Here is a 10266-nt window from a genome sequence, read left to right as displayed (position 1 = left end):
GGAAGGAGGGAGAAAGGGCCTCTGGGAAAACAAGTGGACTTTTAGGAAAGGCAAATGGGCTTTTATGAGAACAATGGAAAGTATAACAGTTTGTGATAATGTTTATTTGTGCAATTTCTCATCCTGGTGCCAGTGGTTTGTTGGTCTCCGTCCTAGCTGGAATCTCCTCTGAGAGGGGATTTACGGCAGCTTCACTCTTAGAAAGCTCTGCCTTTAGGGACTTATCTGGTGGTCCGGTGGGTAAGACTCCTTGCTCCCAGGGCAGAGGGCCCAGGTTCGATCCCTGGTCAGGGAACTAGATCCCACTTTCTTCAACTAAGGAGTCCACATGCCTCAACTAAGACCCGGTGCAGCTAAAATAAATAAATATTTTAAAAAATAGCTATTGTCTTTAAAAAAAAAAAAGAAAGCTCTGCCTTTAGTCAGATAAGGGACACTCTGAAAAGGCTTTTTTTCTGCATCTGCTGTATCTTCAATGTCCTCAGTTTAAGGGAATCTTTATACCATTTTGGGGGATCCGATTGAGTCCTATCACCCCTTAGTGTCCTGTCTGTCTGCTGTGGTAAAAACACCTTGATTTGCCTTTCTGAATTCCTGTGTCTGTAGCCTCAATGGGTCTGCCAATCAAAGTCCTCCATCTTCGTTTAGCACGAGGCCCAAGCTGGACCAATCAAATTACCTTCCAGGAATATGACTCTTGAGTGCTCTGATCGGAGGATGGGAGGTGACTGGAGCTACTGCATCCTGAGGTAGGTGTCCTGAAGAGACTATACAACCAGAGTCAATGTCTGCTGCTTGCACCCACAAAAATTTAACCTATAAAGAAGTTGGCACTTGGAAAATGGAAAACAACATGCAATCATTCATGATGTAAGACATGAATCAGATGCTTTTGGAAAGGAGTAAAACCTCCCCACATTTGATAAGCTTCTTGGTCAGCCATCCAGTCCCCTAACCCATAACCCATATACACATTATTCATTCTCATATATTCAATCTCCCTCTCTCTCCCCCTCCGCCCCCTGCCCCCCAACCCATCCTTCTCATCCATTTCTCCTCACGGTCACTGCTATGGTGTGAATGTTTGTGTCCTTCCAAATTTCTTATCTTGAATCCTAACCTCCACTGTGAAGGTATTAGGAGATGGGGCTTTGAGGAAGTGATTAGGCTTTGCCCTCATTAATGGGATTCAATCTCTTTTACAAAAGGACTCCAAGAAAACTCCCTTGCTCCCTTCTACCATGTGAGGGCACAGCAAAAAGGCACTGTCTATGAACCAGGAAGTGGGCCCTTACTAAACACAGATCTTTGGGCACCTTGATCTTGGATATCCCAGCCTCCAGAACTGTAAGCAATTAATTTCTGTTTTTATAAGTCACTCAGTCTATGGTATTTTGTATATACATATATAGAGATGGAATTTTGTATTTATATAATATATACACATATATATAATGTAAAAATATATATAGTATTTTGTATATATATATATGACATTTCCTTATTCATTCATCAGACACTATTAAGGTTATTTCCATATCTTGGCTTTTGTGAATAATGCTACAATAAACATAGGAATGCAGATATCTTTAGGATATCCTTTTATACCCAATTTGTTGATTTTTTTAAAAAATCATGACAGGATTGTCAAATGTTTTTTTCTGCATCCATTGAGAGGATCATATGATTTTTATCTTTCATTCTATTAATGTTGTATATAACATTTATTGATTTGTGTATGTTGAGCCATTCTTGCATCCCAGGGATAAATTTCACTTGATCATGTTTTTTGATCCTTTTAGTGTGTTGTCGAATTTTTTAAATTGAAGTATAGTTGATTTACAATGTTGTGTTAGTTTCTGGTGTACAGCAAAGAGATTCAGATTCTTTTTCACATTCTTTTAAATTATAGGTTATTACAAGATATTGAGTAGAGTTCCCTGTGCTATACAGTAGGTCCTTGTTGATTACCTATTTTATATATAGTAGTGTGTATATGTTAATCCCAAAGTGCTAATTTATCCCTCCCCTCCCTCTTTCCCCTTTAGCAACTGTAGGTTTGTTTTCTATGTCTGTGAGTCTGTTTCTATTTTGTAAATAAGTTCATTTGTATCTTTTTTTAGGTTCCACATACAAGTGATATCATATGGTATGTCTTTCTCTGTCTGACTTACTTCACTTAGTATGTTAATCTCTGGGTCCATCCATGTTGCTGCAATGGCAATATTTCATTCTTTTTATGGATGAGTAGTATTCTATTGTATATATATATATATATATATATATACCACATCTTCTTTACCCATTCATCTGTCCATGGACACTTGCCTTTTCATTTTGTTGATGGTTTCCTATGCTGTGCAAAAGCTTTTAAGTTTGATTCTGTCCCATTAGTTTATTTTTGCTTTCATTTCGCTTGCCTGAAGAGACAGATCCAAAAAAATATCTCTAAGACCTATGTCAAAGAGTGTTCTGCCTATGTTTCCTTCTAGGTGTTTTATGGTTTCAGGTCTTATATTTAGGTCTTTAATAATTTCCAGTTTCTTTCTATGGTGTGAGAAAATGATCTACTTTTATTCTTTTATATGTGGCTGTTCAGTTTTCCCAGCACCACTTCTTGAATAGACCATCTTTTCTCCATTGTATATTCTTGCCACATTTGTCATAGATTAATTGACCATAACCGTGTGGGTTTATTTCTGGGCTCTCTATTCTGTTCCATTTGTCAGTATGTCTGTTTTTGTGCCAGGACCATACTGTTTCATACTGTAGCTTTGCAGCCTAGAGTCAGGGAGACTGGTATCTCTGGGTTTGTTCTTTTTTCGCAAGATTGCTTTGGTTATTCAGGGTCTTTTGGGTTCCCTACAAATTTTAGAATTATTTGTTCTAGTTCTGTGAAAAATGTCATGGGTATTTTGACAAGAATTGCATTAAATCTGTAGATTGCTTTGGGTAGTATGGACATTTTATTTATTTATTTATTAACATCTTTATTGGAGTATAATTGCTTTACAATGGTGTATTAGTTTCTGCTTTATAACAAAGTGAATCAGCTATACATATACATATATGCCCATATCTCTTCCCTCTTGCGACTCCCTCCCCACCACCCTCCCTATCCCACCCCTCTAGGTGGACACAAAGCACTGAGCTAATCTCCCTGTGCTATGCGCTGCTTCCCACTAGCTATCGGTTTTACATTTGGTAGTGTATATATGTACATGCCACTCTCTCACTTTCTCCCAGCTTACCCTTCCCCCTCCTGGTGTCCTCAAGTCCATTCTCTAGTAGGTCTGCGTCTTTATTCCCGTCCTGCCCCTAGGTTCTTCATGATTTTTTTTTTTTTTTTTTTTTTTTTAGATTCCATATATATGTGTTAGCATACAGTATTTGTTTTTCTCTTTCTGACTTACTTCACTCTGTATGACAGACTCTAGGTCCATCCACCTCACTACAAATAACTCAATTTTGTTTCTTTTTATGGCTGAGTAATATTCCATTGTATATATGTGCCACATCTTCTTTATCCATTCATCTGTTGATGGACACTTAAGTTGCTTCCATGTCCTGGCTATTGTAAATAGAGCTGCAATGAACATTGTGGTACATATGGTTTTCTCAGGGTATATGCCCAGTAGTGGGATTGCTGGGTCGTATGGTAGTTCTATTTTTAGTTTTTTAAGGAACCTCCATACTGTTCTCCATAGTAGCTGTATCAATTTACATTCCCACCAACAGTGCAAGAGAGTTCCCTTTTCTCCACACTCTCTCCAGCATTTATTGTTTGTAGATTTTTTGATGATGGCCATTCTGACTGGTGTGAGATGATATCTCATTGTAGTTTTGATTTGCATTTCTCTAATGATTAATGATGTTGAGCATTCTTTCATGTGTTTGTTGGCAATCTGTATATCTTCTTTGGAGAAATGTCTATTTAGGTCTTCTGCCCATTTTTGGATTGGGTTGTTTTTTTGATATTGAGCTGCATGAGCTGCTTGTAAATTTTGGAGATTAATCCTTTGTCAGTTGCTTTGTTTGCAAATATTTTCTCCCATTCTGAGGGTTGTCTTTTTGTCTTATGGTTTCCTTTGCTGTGCAAAAGCTTTTAAGTTTCATTAGGTCCCATTTGTTTATTTTTGTTTTTATTTCCATTTCTCTAGGAGGTGGGTCAAAAAGGATCTTGCTGTGATTTACATCATAGAGTGTTCTGCCTATGTTTTCCTCTAAGAGTTTGATTGTGTCTGGCCTTACATTTAGGTCTTTAATCCATTTTGAGTTTATTTTTGTGTATGGTGTTAGGGAGTGTGCTAATTTCATTCTTTTACTTGTAGCTGTCCAGTTTTCCCAGCACCACTTATTGAAGAGGCTGTCTTTTCTCCACTGTATATTCTTACCTCCTTTATCAAAAATAAGATGACCATATGTGCGTGGGTTTATCTCTGGGCTTTCTATCCTGTTCCATTGATCTATATTTCTGTTTTTGTGCCAGTACCATACTGTCTTGATTACTGTAGCTTTGTAGCATTGTCTGAAGTCAGGGAGCCTGATTACTCCAGCTCCGTTTTTCTTTCTCAAGATTGCTTTGGCTATTCGGGGTCTTTTGTGTTTCCATACAACTTGTGAAATTTTTTGTTCTAGTTCTGTGAAAAATGCCAGTGGTAGTTTGATAGGGATTGCATTGAATCTGTAGATTGCTTTTGGTAGTATAGTCATTTTCACAATGTTGATTCTTCCAATCCAAGAACATGGTATATCTCTCCATCTATTTGTACCAACTTTAATTTCTTTCATCAGTGTCTTCTTATAGTTTTCTGCAGGTAGTATGGACGTTTTAACAATATGAATTCTTCCAATCCATGAACACGGGGTGTCTTTCCATTTATCTGTAACATCTTCAATTTCCTTCATGAGTATCTTATGAGTATCTTATAGTTTTCAGCATATAGGTATTTCACTTCCTTGGTTAAATTTATTCCCTATGTATTTTATTCTTTTTGATGTGATTGTAAATGGGATTATTTTCTTGATTTCTCTTTCTGATAGATCATTATTATAGAAATGCAACGGATTTCTGTAAATTAACCTTGTATCCTGCAACTTTACTGAATTCATTAGTTCTAATAGCTTTTGGTGGAGTTTTGAAGGTTTTCTATAAAGTCTAAAAAGTGTCCTGATAGCAGTGGCTGTAGTGGCAGCAGGACTTTTGCTCACTCTCAATGGTCACGGACATCCCTAGGGCCCAGATTTTGGTCTTTTCTACTACTCTGTACTAAAAGAATATAGAACTCTTTGGGCAGGAATCTATTCTCACATCTTGGGAGTTTCCCAGCAGCCTAGTGGTTAAGACTCCACGCTTCCACTGCATGGGGTGCAGGTTCAGTCCTTGGTTGGGGAACTGGTATCCCACATGCTGAGTGCGGCCAAAAAAAGAGACAGTATTCTCATGTCTTGGAACAGTGAAAATTTTGGAATGGGTTTGGACCATCTTACTTCCAAAAACGAGAAAGTGTTTACAGATAACAGATAAAGTGCTAAGAGTTAAAAGCTAGCTTAATGCAGCTTCCACTGGCCAAGTTCTCACAATTTGAGCATTTAAAAAAATGGTTAATTGGAACTGCTTGTTATATAAGAGGCCAAGTGTTCATAATGATGCTCAAGTCAAGTGTGTTAAAACAGTCATAAAAGGATGATTGTAACATGATATGTATAATTCAATACTGATCTTAAAAAGTAATATATATATATTTCTTGCTAAGTATGTGCATATGTACATATATATGTATATATACATGCATGTATGTGTATATATGTATTTGTTCCTGTTTAATCAGTTAAGAAGAAACAAAGGGGTGTTGGGCAAGCCAGATAATCCTGGAAAATGTTGAACCATATCAAGAAATAGGAAGAACCGGACAGTCACTCAGACCAAGTAGAAAGATGGTTCAACAGTTAATCACCTCTAACGGTCACATACAATAAACAAGCAGAAAGTTGGCTGCAATATGTTGCAAAATGATGAGGTAGCCAAATGTTCTATAGAGGAAAACTGACAACAAAACTTGCATTCTTCCGGAAGGAGCTGGATAGCCTCATTAGTTATCCTAATGATGCACATAAAAGCTTTAAATAATGCTAGCCAGCGAGATCACCATACCATAATGACAGGCCAATGGGCCAGATGGTTTTGGGAAAGTTCAAGTGTCAAAAATTTACAATCTATATAAAAGTAAGGTCTTAAAATGTCCCATGACATAACAAGTGATATTTTGTTATAAAAGGAGACCAAAGAATATTTGGTCTGTGCAACTAGGTTTTATGGATGACCTAACTAAAGATCAGCCAGTTGCTAACCCATAAATTTCAACTTAATTTGTCTGTTACAGTATTATTCTTATTTTGGGTTGAATAAGATTACTAAAACCCGAGGAAGGTATACAAATAGTACCTGGTACAAAAATGTAAACCTAGGAACATACGAAAATTGGAACCCTGGGAAAATACTCAAATAAGGATAAAAACATCAAGTCCATGGAGTTAACTTTTTTTTTATATAAATTTATCTTATTTATTATTTTTGGCTGCGTTGGGTCTTCACTGCTGAACGCGGGCTTTCTCTAGTTGCGGCGAGCGGGGGCTACTCTTCGTTGCGGTGCACGGGCTTCTCATTGCGGTGGCATCTCTTGTTGCGGAGCATGGGCTCTAGGCACGTGGGCTTCAGTAGTTGTGGCACGCGGGCTTCAGTAGTTGTGGCTCACGGGCTCTAGAGTGCAGGCTCAGTAGTTGTGGAGCACAGGCTTAGTTGCTCCGCGGCATGTGGGATCTTCCCGGACCAGGGCTCGAACCTGTGTCCCTTGCACTGGCAGGCGGATTCTTAACCACTGCGCCACCAGGGAAGCCTGGAGTTAACATTTTTATAACTAGTTTCGGTATAATTATTTTTATAATCTGGGTACCTCTTACCTGTTTCTTAATGTGTTTAAGGCACTTAATAAAATTTGAAATTTTAGGTTTGTGATTTTTTTAAAAAATTTATTTTATTTATTTATTTTTGGCTGTGTTGGGTCTTCGTTGCTGCACGTGGGCTTTCTCTAGTTGTGGCGAGCAGGGGCTACTCTTTGTTGCGGTGCACAGGCTTCTCATTGCAGTGGCTTCTCTTGTCATGGAGCATGGGCTCTAGGCACGTGGGCCTCAGTAGTTGTAGCACGCGGGTTCAGTAGTTGTGGCTCACGGGCTCTAGAGTGCAGGCTCAGTAGTTGTGGCGCACAGGCTTAGTTGCTCTGCAGCATGTGGGATCTTCCCGGACCAGGGCTCGAACCCGTGTCCCCTGCATTGGCAGGCAGATTCTTAACCACTGTGTCACCAGGGAAGCCCTAGGTTTGTGATTTTAATGAAATGTTTACATGTATTTAAATCTGATCACTGTTTAAAAGAGTAGGGATATCTAATTTTAGAAATTCTTAAGTTTTTATTTATTATTTGCACATCTATGAATAATTAGAGGAATGTTGGCTGCTTAAAGAATGTCAGTTGGTTCCTTAAATTAATAAATTGAACATTAATCAAAATCCAGATGAGTATTTTTCTCCAACCCATAAGCCCTTTGGACATATGAGAATCTATCAACATGGTAATCCTTTTATACTCTGAGGTTCAGAGAAAGAGTCATATGAATTTTGGTGTTGAGCAGCAATCTCTCATTTTATTAATTTTAATATAGTTATCAAATGTTTTCAGAGTGCTATAAAACACTGTTCCTGGCACTGTTTGTATCCACTGGATTAGGAGTAACATGATCCATGTTCTAGTGACATTTCAGTCCAAGAAACCCTGAATAATAAATCACATATTATTATGTCTAAGCTGAAGTATCTCTTTTCATAAAAGAAAGGCAACAACACCTGGTTGGATGGACCAAATGAATTAATATATGTAAAAGGGTAATATCTTGCCCTCCTAGACAGAAATAAATCATAACAACAGGTTTCTGAATGAGTACTACTCCTATGGCTTCCTTGAATTTTGATGTAATAAATATATTTAGGATTCACTTAACTTGGAACATGTTGAAGACAACAAAGGACATGAGAATGAATTCACACCAGAATGACATAGTTTACTGTACAGTTAACATAAGCATAATCATTTATGACCCTAAAGATATATAATAGGCTTCTAATTTTATAATTCCTATTTATGAAGAATTGCTGAAAATCCATGGCCAACTGGTCTTCTTCAGTCCCGACTCCTCTTTTCTGAAATTGTCCAAATTCTGCTGATCCTCTCCTGAAAAATCCCATACTGCTCTCCTTCTTCCCCTGTGCTGAGATACAATGCCTTGTATTGAAGCCCTTAGCACTCTTTGTGGATTATTCAGGTTCCCCCCCCACCCCCAGCCCCCCGGTTGCAAAATTAAACTTTGATCAAAGGCTTCACCAATTGTAATTAACCATTACTTCTTTTCATACATACCTCTGCTATCTGAGACTTCGCCTTGGCTCACTCTCTCTTCCTGAAACCTGAGTGCTCTATACTCTGCCTCCTTAGGGTAAATAAATGTTCAATGTAGATCCTTTTGGTGAAGAGACACTTCCAGAACTTATCTGTCTTGACAGTGGATCTCCATTTCACAGATATCTGAACACAAAATACTATTAGAAATCCTCCATGACTACAGTAACTTGGGGTTTTATTAACTATTTCATCCACTGATGCATGGGACATAAATGTACTTTGAAAAGTTTAACTTCCATGATGAAATGAATTCATTTCATTTCTTTCTTGGTTTTTAGTGTTTTAATTTTTTAAAAAATTTAAATCATTCCAGCTTTCACTTAAGGCCTATGATATCTAGTCCTTCACAGGGAAAGAAAAGTGGGGAAGTCTTGAGCTGGGAGATATGTTAGAAGGAAGGTGAGAAAGCAAGGGGACTGCATTCTTACTTAGCCTCATGGCTTCTTCAGCCGTACCTGAGAAGACCGAGAGAAAAACAGAAAGCCAAGAAACAGAAGCAGCCTCCTAGTTGCAGCTATTCATGGCTTATGACAGTCTATATTTACGATGCTTTGTAATGTCAAAAAGTGATTTCTGTCAAACAAGGCAGTAATCATAAAAATCAAATTAAAACACCTTAAATTCTTTTTGGAAAAAGGTGGTACATAAATATATTTCAATAAATAAAATGAATTAATAAGCCAATTAGTAACACTTCTTTAGTTTTTTATATAAGCCAGTAAGGCTCTTCCCTGGTTCTTAGCCTCAGTGTGGCACCACCACTCATCCTCTGGTACGGTGCCCTACTTCCATCTTCCACAGTGGTGCAGGGAGGTGTAGGGATTCTTATAAAGCCCCTGTCATTATAAAATAAAACCTCCTCTCTATTCAAATCTGCAATAATAACAAATGACAATTTTAGTTCAAAAATCTATGTTTGCTACAGGGAAATTTAAAACTAGAATAACAGGATAGAAAAGTAGACTTCTCTGAATCACTTTTCAAAGTTCATCAATATGACCCTCAGTCTCCTCCAAGACTCTTCTTAAAGATCCTAGGACCTGTTTGATGAAAATAATGCAAGGATTCCTAAAAAATAACATAATATTGCCGTATCCTCTCACATGGCTTCTCAAAAAATGGTCAGAAGACTTAGGTGGTACATCAATGGATATTTTCAATTTCAAAGTTATATATTTATTTTGATGGAAATTAGAATATAATTAGCATATAGAACTCACAATTTCCATAAATAATATTTCCTAGGACAAGGCTAAAAATTCTGAGTCCCTTTAAAGGAAAATATTAAGTAAACACTGAATATGGTAAATTCTGTAAAGGATGCATACAAATGACTGAAGTTTAAGAAATATTGCTCTTTTCTGTTCATTTCAAGTTTATGTGACTGGTTATACCATATCATTGCCTTGATTAATCAATGTTTATATAATTTAAAAACTTTATGCTATAAAAGTCACAGGGGAATAATCATAGGTTATTGCCTACAGGATTTCTGGTCATTAAGAAAAGTTTTGGAACATGACTCCTCATATAATCTTGTTTATAAAATAAATTACTTTCACTATTTATAACCTCTCCTGGGAATATATGCTACTAGTTTAAGATCTAAATTTATTTGGCTTCTACGCATTAAAAGTTTATTTATAACCTTTCTCCCCACTATGAATAATATGATATTGCGTGGGATGAAAAGGTCTGACCAAAATTTTCCTACATTTATATATTCATGTGAGTCCCTTACCCCACCCCCACCCC

This window comes from Eubalaena glacialis, chromosome 13 (assembly GCF_028564815.1).
Source record: "Eubalaena glacialis isolate mEubGla1 chromosome 13, mEubGla1.1.hap2.+ XY, whole genome shotgun sequence".
Taxonomy (NCBI): Eukaryota; Metazoa; Chordata; class Mammalia; order Artiodactyla; family Balaenidae; genus Eubalaena; species Eubalaena glacialis.
This window is presented reverse-complemented; position numbering follows the sequence as displayed.